This window comes from Taudactylus pleione, unplaced genomic scaffold (assembly GCF_031769625.1).
Source record: "Taudactylus pleione unplaced genomic scaffold, aTauple2 ptg000105l, whole genome shotgun sequence".
NCBI classification, from domain to species: domain Eukaryota; kingdom Metazoa; phylum Chordata; class Amphibia; order Anura; family Myobatrachidae; genus Taudactylus; species Taudactylus pleione.
Genome location: NW_028284507.1, coordinates 12,262,209 through 12,272,485, shown reverse-complemented (window position 1 = coordinate 12,272,485; position 10,277 = coordinate 12,262,209).

Genomic DNA, 10,277 nt, shown 5'->3' with positions numbered 1-10,277 from the left:
CAGAATTGATTGCTCAAGATCCCAGAGGCGTTCTCCACAATTCGCCTTGCACGTGATAGGCGGTAATTGAACACCCGCTTATCATGGTCCAAGGCCCTCTGTGGAAATGGCTTCATTAAATGTTCATGAAGGGCGAAAGCCTTGTCAGCCACAAAGACAAAATTGAGGCCATGTTTTGTTGCCTCTCTGGACGGCAAATGTAGGGTGTTAGTGGTGAGCCTCTCTTAGAATGACGTCTTCTGAAAGGAGCCTCCGTCAGAAGAACGCCCATTCTTACCCACATCGATAAACACGAACTCGTAATTTGCGTTCACCACAGCCATCAGAACTATACTAAAGTAGCCCTTATAATTATAGTAGTAGGATCCACTTTTGGCAGGTTGGTTAATCCTTATATGCTTGCTGTCGATTGCTCCGCCGCAGTTAGGGAAGTGCCAATGACTCTCAAATTAGGGAAGTGCCAATCACTCTCAAACTCCTTCCCAATGGCAAGCCACTCTTTTCTGTTGTTGTTGGGAACTGTGAAATAAATTTTAAATTACATTAAACGCTTATTTTTTTTATTGTTCTCTATTTTTAAACAGACATCTGAGAACTCAAGCACAGACCTATGAAGAGAAGTTCATCCAGTTGACATTCCAACCACCACAACACCGATTTCCAAAAATCAAAAGAGGAAAAACAAAAATGCAGCAAGGGTTGAAGACCCACTACTTCTACAGGCCAGACATGGCCTTATTGAAGCCACTCGATCAATTTGACAACTTTGCGGCCTATGTCAGTGCAGCAGTCCGAGAAATGGTCCATGAGCAACGGATTCAATTTGAAAGACTGACATCAGACCTTATTTTTAAAGCTAGACGATGTCTACTGAGGTCAGAAAGCTACATCATGACTCCACCAGTCATTCCAATCACCTATACCTACTATTCCAGACAAACATACCATCCACCAACGGTAAACTACCCACCCTACCAGCCAGAAACCCCACCTACCACCACCTACCAAACTCTGCATCCACATACCTCTTTCTACCCAAATCCAAACCAACCATCTTCTTCCTACCTTCCTCCCCCTCACACCTACCATCCTGGCCCAGCAAACACCTCCTCCAGTCAAACAACCCAGCCCCCCCCAAAGCACTTCCTCCTACCAACCTATTCCTCCACCCCCAACCACCTACCATCCTGGCCCAGCAAACACCTCCTCCAGCCAAACAAATCAGCCCCCCGCCCCCCAAACACCGCCACCTACCATCCTACACCGCCAAACTTCTCATACGAAAATATAAATCCAACGGCAACATCATACCAAACAACTTCTAGTCCACCCTCTCCACCAAATTTATTTGCACTATTACTTGAAGAAAATTATATTTTATAAAAATTGATAGGTCTTTGACCATACCGTTTTTTGTAATTTTTAAAATTGCACACTCCCTTGTAAGTATGGTGCGGAATGCAGCATGGTGATTGGGCCCCAGACTCTCAGGTGGCTTGGACACATGCTGGAAGTGCATGACAGTGGGGCCGGGACCACTGATCAGCATGTGTTTGCGCCCCTGGATTCTGGGGAACAAACACAAACTCATTCCGCAACATACTTACCAGGGTTTGGGTAAATTGCTGATAGTTTTAAGATTTTACCCATGTTTATATCAACATATATAGATATTTATACATTTCACATAAGAGTTTGTTATTATGCTAATTTAAGTCACCATTAAAAAAAATACAGAAAGTATTAATAAAAAATTTCAGAGATGTAAAAAAAAAAAAAAAGGCTGTGTGTGTTTTAATTGACCTTACAGTAACGGAACTGCAGCACCTTGACAATAGCCTTGCACGTGTCCGGGATAATGCGTCCCAAAGCTTGAGCCAAAATGCGGGTCCCAAACTTTAGGTCCTCAAAGGAGCGTCCCGTAGCCAGGTACCTCAGTGTAGCCACAAGCCTCTCCTCGGCTGTGATGGCCAATCGAAATTTGGTGTCCTGCTTCCGGATATAATGGGTCACCAGACGCAGCAATTCCTGAAAGGTGGGGGTCATCCATCCTCAGGAAGTTGCGGTAGTCCGTTTTGTTTTCCCTCATCTCCATCAGCATGGGCATGTAGGATCAACTCTCCCTCTCCAGCAGCCAATCCTTGGTCCAGCAGGACCTCATCCTCCTCGTATGCTGGGCCCTCTCCCTCTCCTCACTCAACTTGACCACACCATAGGACAGCAGTGCTCTATAACGGCAGGGATCCATCATCACAAAAATGCAGGAAACAGACCGACCACTGTAAATAGAGCAAGAAGTACTTTGTAAAGCCAGGCAATACAAAGTAATGCACAGTAGCTAGCAATGTGGAGCATTCAGCAGGGTAAAAACCAAGCCTCACTAATCACAGAGCAAACAGGAGTGCACAGAGCTGAAGAGGCAGGCTGTTTTTATACCCCCAGTTAAGCACAGCCCTCTATTTAAATTTATACCCAATCGATTGCATGATCGCATGGTTTTTGAGGTGCACACGATTACACGATCCGTCGTATAGTGACGCAATGATCTTGCTATTTTTACACACATTTTTCATGCGATCAATCGTATCACAACAGAACGACTTGACTTGTGTTGATTGAAGGGAAATCGTATGGTGAATCAGATCTTATGTGAATCGTTTAGGTGTATGGGCCCTATTAGAAAAACAGACTGGAAGCTTTAAAAGGAGGGTGGCGTTTGAAATCATTGTTCTTCCTCTGTTAACCATGGTTACCTGCAAGGAAACACATGCAGTCATCATTGCTTTGCACAAAAAGGGCTTCACAGGCGAGGATATTGCTGCTAGTAAGATTGCCCCTAAATCAACCGTTTATTGGATCATCAAGCACTTCACGGAGAGAGGTTGAATAGTTGTGAAGAAAGCTTCAGGGCACCCAAGAATGTCCAGCAAGCGCCAGGACCATCTCCTAACGTTGATTCAGCTGCGGGATCGGGGCACCACCAGTGCAGAGCTTGCTCAGGAATGGCATCAGGCAGGTGTAAGTGCATCTTCATGCACAGTGAGGCGAAGACTTTTGGAGGATGGCCTAGTGTCAAGAAGGGCAGCCAAGAAGCCAGTTCTCTCCAGGTAAAACATCAGGGACAGACTGATATTCTGCAAAAGGTACATGGATTGGACTTGGTGAGGTTATTTTCTCTGATGAATCCCTTTTCAGATTGTTTGGGGCATCTGGAAAAACGCTTGTCTGGAGAAGGCAAGGTGAGCGCTACCATTAGTCCTGTGTCATGCCAACAGTAAAGCATCCTGAGACCATTCATGTGTGGGGTTGCTTCTCAGCCAAGGGAGTGGGCTCACGCTCACAATTTTGCCTAAGAACACAGCCATGAATAAAGAATGGTACCAAAACATCCTCCAAGAGCAACTTCTCCCAACCATCCAAGAACAGTTTGGTGGCGAACACAGCCTTTTCCAGCATGATGGAGCACCTTGCCAAAAGGCAAAAGTGATAACGAAGTGGCTCGGGGAACAAAACATTGACATTTTGGGTCCATGTCCAGGAAACTCCCCAGACCTTAATCCCATTGCGAACTTGTGGCCAATCCTCACCACGGATGCAAGCCTCCTAGCGGGGGGCGCAGTAACCGGCCAGCACTCCTTCCAGGGCCGAAGGTCCCCAGTCGAGGCATTGCTACCAATCAATATCCTGGAACTTCGAGCCATCTACAGAGCTCTCACTCTCTGCTTCAGAACATTCTGAATAACAGGCCAGTACAAGTACTTTTCTGACAATGCCACGGCTGTGGCCTACCTCAGTAACCAAGGGGGCACTCTAAGTTAGTCAGCAATGACCGAAGTGTCCCGCATTCTCACATGTACCGAACACAATCTCCCAGCCATCTCCGCAGTGTTCATCCCAGGGATTCTCAATTGGGAAGCGGATTTTCTTAGCAGTCATGACGTGCACGCAGGAGAATGGTCTATACATACAGAAGTCTTTCAGCTTCTGGTGGACAAATGGGGTCTTCCAGAAGTGGATCTCATGGCCTCAAGACACAGCCACAAACTTCCAGTTTATGGAGCAAGAACGACACCGACGCGGCCTTCATAGGCTCCTTGTAGGTAAAATGGAACTTCCAGTTGGCGTATCTCTTCCCTCCATTATCCGCGCTTCAGAAGTTCAGACAGGAGTGGGGTACAGTCCTGTTAATAGCTCCGGCTTGGCGCAGACGTCATTGGTACTGCGATCTTCAAAGGCTCTCCATAGATGTTGCTCTTCATCTTCCTCTACGAATAGACCTGTTTCAGGGTCCATGTCTACATCCGGACCTGACCCGTCTGTCTTTAAAGGCGTGGCTCTTCTTCGGATACAATCTCCCTTTGTCCCTCCTGTGGCTTCATGGGATTTCAAGAACCTCCATTCGAACCCCTGGAATCAGTAGGAGTCACATGGCTCATTTCTTCTTGCTATAGCGTCTGCCTATAGGGTATCTGATTTAGGGGCGCTTTCCTGTCACTCCCCACTTTTAATATTTCATCAGGACAGGGCTGTTTTTCAAACACGCCCAGGCTTCCTTCCCAAGGTGGTTTTCTCACTTCCACCTGAATGAGGAAATTGTGGTTCCGGTCTTTAATTCACCAGACCTTTCAGCAGGTGAGGCCTCTTTGGATGTGGTCCATGCTCTGAATATCTATGTGGACTGTACTACTTCCATCAGAAAATCTGACTCCCTCTTTGTCTTATATGAATTCCATAAGAAGGGATGGCCAGCTAACAAACAAACTCTGTCCAGAGGGATTTGCATGACTATCTCACAGGCTTACAGGCAGACGGGCCTTTCTGTGCCTACTACAGTCTTTGCTCATTCTACTTGGTCTGTGGGTCCTTCAAGGGCAGTCCTTCGTGGCGCCTCAGCTGAACAGTTTTGCCGGGTGGCCACCTTTGTCTTCTGTTCACACCTTCTTTGGGTTTGTTAACAAAACTGAAGTGCCCTCAGGCTGTGGGCGGGGTATAGGGGGAAGGACCGGATCATCCTGGGATTGTAAAGCTGTTTGTGGGTGTAGGTGGGACCTGGAGGACCAGACACCAATGTCACCCTGTGGACTTCGAAGAAAGAGTTAACAAAGGTAAGTTTTTCCAGCATTTTGTGGTACAGGAAAATGTCTGTTTAGTCATGTTTGTGTTTTTATACAAGTTTGTAAAAAGTTGGAATACTTTTTAGCTCTCCTCTGAGTTCAAAAACTCCTCTCCCATATATACAACACCTCCCACATACCTGTCCCACATGATTTACACCCCCACATACCTGTCCCCCCATCATTTACACCCCTACGCACATGTTCCACATCACTTACATCCCCACATACCATGTCCCACATAATTTAACCAATTAAGCTTTTTAGAAAAAATAACCTGAAAACTGACATATCTTTATTGGCCAAATTATGCTATTGAAACCCCTCCAAGTGCATTAATATTCATTGGAAGGCACGTACCAGAGGTTCTGCACTACACATGGACAGTTTTTTACCTTTTTTAAAATAAGGATTTTCTACCTTTTTTCTCCTACCCAGGTGTGTGCACACAAAGAGAACCTATTTTTCCTCAGAAAAATCAATGTGTGGTTAGAAGTAAATTGCAAATGCAATTTGCAGTGCAAGTCTGGCTCGCAGGACCCAACTTACGCCTAATTGAATTGACCCCGTAGTCTGACATCCTACCTTCTGAACTGATTGTTCTCCATCTGATGTAAGATTTTGCCAAATCTAATATTGTAGAATGTATGGGCACATAACAGTGACCAGTATACCTGAAAATATTGTATACTATACAGCAAATATAACCAGGGAATTCATATTTGGAATGATTATAATTTATGTACTGTAATTAAAGTTGGGATGGCTGTGCGAGAGAGAATAGATTGCCTGCCTGACATTGTGCTGCTTGGTGCCTAGAGTCTGAGTAAACTCCAACTCTGCAAGGGGGGCATGCCTGGGATAGTAGTGATGCCATTTACCTGATTTCTGATGTAGGGATGAAGTACATGGATATTTCCAGGCATTTATGGGGGGGTTCCAGTCTAAAAGTTATACTGGCCATACACTGTGCAATTTTCGGCAAGATCAGCCAATTACCGTCTGATCAGGCCTATAATTGCAGAGAGTATGGCTGCAGCTGAGCACCAATTATCGTTCGGTTGGGCATGAAATATATTCCCATCAGACCGACAGATCAATTATCTGACAGTGTATAACAATGTCAGAGAATTGGTCTTTCAGCCTCATGGTGACTCTTATCTGACAGTGACAAGCCGCCTTTACTCTCGAGACAGCTGTACCTGTTCAAATGCCTTTTGTGAGAGGTGAAAGAAAGGGCAGCTCTTTCTGTGAACAAAATGGATAGATGTTTTTGATGGCCTAGATGATGCTAGAGGGCAGACGTGTAGCACTGTGTCTTAGTGTGCATCGCTGGACACCATTACAACCAGCAAGTGGGCAATATCTGCGAGAGTCTTTAAAAATGTGTCCAGCCAGATCACACTGCCCTAACCAGGGTACTTATTAATGCCCCACAGCTGCCCAGATTTTCTGGGGAGAAAGCTTTAGGCAGATGAATGAATAACTGGGACAAGTCCTACTGGCCTCCGTAGGACTTAGTGTAATATGGACCGTTGCAACAGAGAGGGTTACTAGGTGGATTTTCCAATCAGGAAATTTAAAGCCAGACTGCTAGTTAAAGTGAGTAATTGGGACTCTAGTAAATAAAACAAATGGACCAGTCTACACTGTTCTGTCTTTCAGTTATATTGGGATTTGTAGTATGAGCATAGAATTCTGCAGTTTGGTCCAATACATGATTGCATATTGCAGAAAATACTGCTTTTAATTTTTTTCTGATGGAGGCCAGACTCTAATGGGTAACTACAATTATTGACCTCTACATAGTGTCGAAGCTGGATAATTGGCTGAGACAGAATCTGTTTAAAATGTAGTCTGCACAACGCCATTTTGCGACTGGCTGCCCAGTGCCATTTTAGCGAATCTCACATTAGTACATACGGCGATGCTATTATTTAGCGTTGTGCGATTCCCACGCAATATAAAGATGTTAAAAGTCCTCATTATATAAATAGACAGTTACTAAAACATATAATATGATCAACCCTGCAAAACACGTACCACGGTGTACTCCACAAAACACATAGTCGCACAACACTAACTAGCGTCTTTTCTCAATACCCCAATACTTACACACTGCACACTTACATAAAAAGGTTCCCTAGCATTAAGGTTAATATTTAAGGTTTTATTCATTATCAGTAATGTTGTGAAATACATGTTATTTGATATCTAAGATTTAGTGCATGATAAGCAGACCGTGCTTGGTGTCATTCTAAACCACTGTGTCTTTGCAAATTTCTGGTTCCATCGGGGAAGAAATTGCAACATGTGTCTGCAAATTATGGATCATAGTTAGGCATTAAAATGTATCTTGTAATGCAGCCAGTCTAATTTGTTATGCAGCGGGAAAATGGACACACAGAGCTGTTGGAGGCTGGAATGTGACCATATGAATTGACCTATGAACTGTACTGTAACAGCGTGTGCATATGTAACGACTGTACCTTGTGTCTGTATAATTTGTTTGCGCTAATTGTATTTAGATCACAGCGTGTAACTATCTGTTTTTATGGTGAATAATAACTTTTTGTGCTTTGGAACCACAATCAATGTCTGAAAGCAATTATTTCTTGTGCGACTCATAACGCTAAACAGCGACAATTTTACAATGTATAGATAGGTAGGAATCCATAATAGCAATAAGCACATGATCTGCTTAAAGACCCTTATAAACTCTTCCTCAGGTAATGAATTATTCTCCTAGCTTCTTGGTGCGACCAGTTTTGTATTTTTGTTCTGTGTGTGGTAGCACGGTGACGCAATAAACCCGACTGTGACCCTCCCAACTATCATAGGAGGTAACACTTCACGTCTGCGGGGATACTATCCGTGCTACCCCGGTCTGGTATTATCAGGAGATATACAACACATGCTGCAGTATAGCGGGGACTTTCTTTACTGCACAACATTGCAATACATCTAGCGGCTTGTTCACTGCTGTCTTTACTTACTGGGGTGGAGCTTATAAGGGTACATTTTCAGGAGGTGGCCTTTTGTCCCTACATTGGACTAACAAATGTCAGTACTCCTACAGGTCATAATTATCGGATATATGTACAGTGCATTTGTTACAGAATTTTGGAAAACCTATCGGAAGGTTTCTTCTTAATATAGTGCTTTTAAAAGCCAAGGAAGCCCTGTTCTATTATTATATAGACATTTTTATTAGGACTTTTAAATCGAGTATCTGAATACTGGTTAGGAGTTGTGGAATTCCAGGTTTTTTGAGCAATATAAATATATTGCATCTCATACTGACACTGTGTGGCATTTTTAATGTTTACATTGTGCACATATTGTAACACATACAAAATGGAAACAAATTGATCTTTAATGAACTGCAGTTTAGTCTATATACTAAAGTTGAATAAATGTTTACAACAACTTTTGGGGTCATTATGTGTTTATACTAGCACATACATCTTTATTTCTTTTATATTCTCTTTTTGGAGGGCATAGACAGAATCCCTGCGGTTGTCAGCTGCGAGTATGACACAGGTCAGCCTTTATCTACAAGTGCACCAACTTTTTTTCTATTGCACATTTTAATGTAACCATGAGTGATATCCTGTATCTTTCTGTATCTGTTTCCATTTTCTATTGTAGTACCTGGTCACCCAGGCTAAACATAGCCTGCGTTCTTTGCAATTTGTGTGCTCCAGCTAGAGCCAGTGATCTTCTGTAATGTCACATGATGATGATAGAAGTCCTGTGGTTAGAGTACCAGTTTGATGTGATCAAATGCAACATCACTCAAACGATCATTGGTAGTCATGTAGCATTCATTGTAATCCTGATATTCCTGCTTAAATACAGGTGATACAAACCCCTGGGATGCAATTGCCTTACATTGCACACTTTTCCCACTCAAATTTACTTTTGCCATTTGTAGTGAATCAAAGAGCATTTTTATTGATTGGAAAGTCTTGTTATGTTTTGTTAAGCAGCCCTTCTCCATGTGGTTTCCAATGTAATGGCACCTATACATGCTGATGCATTTTTAGAACAATTGTGCAGCAGTTGATCAGATATTGCAGCATTTTGTGTGACCATAGTGACCTGACTAATCTGTTTGAAATAAATAAAATAATTTTCAATCATTATTGCACATGTTGGTAAATGAGGACTGCTGGAGGCCTCAGCCTGTTTTTGTGGTTCTTTACTGATCATATCAAAAGGTTCCTGTGTCGCTGGGACGGATCTGGCTGTCTGGCTCAAGCATTGAATTGCTCGACCTCACCCAGCTTAGCTAAAGGTAAATCCAAACCGGTTTTGCAGCAATGCAACCAGTGTCTGCTCCTCACAAATATGTAAAACCTAGTGATCATGATAATACAGCTTTGTGGATGAGATGGAATGTGGTTCTAACCTAGGTGGGAGCAGCAACCCCTATGATTATGGACATTTTGGCTTGCTAGGAGTCTCTGGCTTCTTGGCTGGAAAAGACCATATTCGTGTATATATACACATGTAATATATTCTATGTGTGTATGTATGATCATACATACGGTAAAATAAGTATTGAACAAATCAACATTTTTCTCAGTAAATATATTTGTAATGGGGCTATTGTAATGAAATTTTCACCAAATGTCAGCAACAACCTATGCAATCCACACATGCAAAGAAATCAAACCATAGATGGCCATAAATTAAGTTGTGTAATAATGTGAAATGACACAGGGAAAAAGTATTAAACACAAGAGAGGTGCAAAAAGGCATGGAAAGCCATGACACCAGCTGATATAAGTAATTAGAAAGCAATCCTGCCCCTTGTCAGTGCAAATTAATATAAGCTGATTCAGTCCCAACCTATTACCTATAAAAAGCTGTCTCATTACCAAGGTGTCACACAAGAAACATGTCATGATGGGTGTTGCAAACCCTACTGAGGGCATTGGTTACAGAAGGATTCCTAGACTTCTGAATGTTCCAGTGAGCACTGTTGGTGCCATAATCCGGAAGTGGAAAGAACATCTTTTCGAGTGAGAAGAATTATCAGAAGAGTTGTCTTAAGAGCCAAGGACCACTTGTGGAGAGCTTCAGAAAGATCTGGAATTAGCAGGTACAATTGTTTCAAAACAATGAGTAATGCACTGAACTGCCATGGCCTGTATG